Source organism: Mercenaria mercenaria, chromosome 15 (genome assembly GCF_021730395.1).
Source record: "Mercenaria mercenaria strain notata chromosome 15, MADL_Memer_1, whole genome shotgun sequence".
NCBI lineage: Eukaryota > Metazoa > Mollusca > Bivalvia > Venerida > Veneridae > Mercenaria > Mercenaria mercenaria.
Window position 1 is genome coordinate 13507652 of NC_069375.1, and position 1958 is coordinate 13509609.

Genomic DNA, 1958 nt, shown 5'->3' on the forward strand with positions numbered 1-1958 from the left:
TCTTACCTGTTCCGTCGCCATTTAAACTCCCAACAGTTCAGTCGCCCATATCATTTCCTACCTGTTCCGTCGCCATATTGATTCCTACCTATTCCGTCGCCAAATAATCTCCCAACAGTCTGGTTGTCATATCATTTCCGACCTGTTCCGTCGCCATACTGTTTTCTACCTATTCCGCCGCCATATTGTTTTCTACCTGTTCCGTCGCCATACAATTTCCAACATGTTCCGTCGGCATATAATGTCCCACCTGTCCGTTTCTATATAACTTTCTACCTGTTTTGTTACTATATTGTTTCCTACCTGTTCCGTCGCAGCCCATAAGAAGAATATGGTGCATAATGTTTAGATTGTCAAGCACGGGCTCATTGGCCACCAGGTGATAGTCGCCATCTTGAGGATAATCAAATACCATACACTTGTATATAGTTTCCCGAGAATCAACTGGTGTATCCGCCGGAAGTCGGAATGTTACATTGGTCGTCCCTGGAAAAACAACATTTATTTTACAATTTGTATATGTATAGGTATCAAAACTAAAGTGATTGTTGGCAAAAAATATTATGTTAATTTAACCAGTTACGCGAATAGATTGCATTACCACACCGCACTTAAAGCACTTAAAATTTGTCACTCTTAAATTAGTTATTACTAGCTTTTGATTATTAGACATGAGATTTCCTACGGCTAAGCTACAGTAAAAGCTCAGCTCATGAAATTAGACAATTGTTTCGGAGTCGAGGAAATAGGGCACCTCAAGCTGAAAGCGTTTAAAAGTCGAAATATGTGGGTGCAAGAAAGGAATTATCACAACCATTTGACTTTTTCCTCATCTATTTTTTTCTTAATTTCGTACCATAATTCTCTGTAATGATAGCGAGTAATTCACACTTTCAGCATGTGCTTTTTAAAACTTACTTGGTCTGCACTTGAGTCTTTGGTTGTATATGTGATAGGTAATTGCTTACCTTCTTCATGTATAGCCGGACAATTCAACTTATTTGAGCCGCACTTGACAAATGTTGTCTTGTCCTGGCATTCAGGGCTGTTCCAGGGGTCACATACACCTGCAATAAAACAAACAGAGATGATGGCGAACATGATTAAAAGCCGTTAAACTTGTTTCCCTTCAGTCAGGTAATTCCATCTTGCGATTTAATGTCATAAGTATATTAGTAAAATGTTAATGTCCGATACCAATAAAAATCCAGTTATATAAACAGAAAGTTAGTTCCATATCTCATCACATTTCATGTGTTATCCTTTCATTTTTCTAAGCGCTTGCATGGCTCTAAATTTGACTTATAAACGGAATGCACGACATTTTCAAAGTTCAACAGTGATATTGAATCAAACAATGTTAAAGCTATCTTTAAGCTACCTAAAGAAAAAATACCACACAGCGGCAAAACCGTCTAAGGCTTAGAAGGCATTACATAGATAGCATGATAAGGTATTAATGAGATATACACAGTTATATTATAAGCTACTGAAAAACAGAGAACTCTTAATCCCTATAACCTGGGTGAGAGAGTTCAGTGTTCTGGGCTGGTTCCTTGCCGACCTCCCAAACACAGTCTGGGTCTCCGAGCTCCTGTCCGTTTGACAATCCATCCCCGTCGCTGTCTTTCAAACATAGAGTTCTGTCCCATTTCTAAAACAATGACATATTTGCAAATTTCGATAAATAAGAATATGTTACAGTTAATCATATAATTTGAATAAGTTTTAAGTGACAGGGTCGGTCAAGGACGTTGTGTTATACGAGCGGTTGTCCTGAGAGGTCTGCGGTTAAGCCCCGACTTTCCACCCATTCTACTCTATACCTAAACATTTAAATGTGCCAATATTACGTTGGATGCTTCTTCATCGGTGTCCCAAATCTAACTGCATACATATGATAAAATAGCTAATGTCAACGAATATGGCTAGTAGATTTTTTTTGTCTGAAATGACTT

General features: G+C 38.3%; 1 long non-coding RNA gene across 1 annotated transcript; it reads right to left on the reverse strand.

Annotated features, from left to right (window-relative positions):
* Window positions 1–349: 349 nt before the first annotated feature.
* LOC128548871 (uncharacterized) lies at window positions 350–1647 on the reverse strand. The gene is made up of 3 exons (XR_008367269.1): window positions 1522–1647; window positions 919–1067; window positions 350–486 (listed from the first exon to the last, which is right to left on the reverse strand). It is a non-coding gene; the product is annotated as an uncharacterized LOC128548871 (long non-coding RNA).
* Between the last annotated feature and the right edge of the window lie 311 nt (window positions 1648–1958).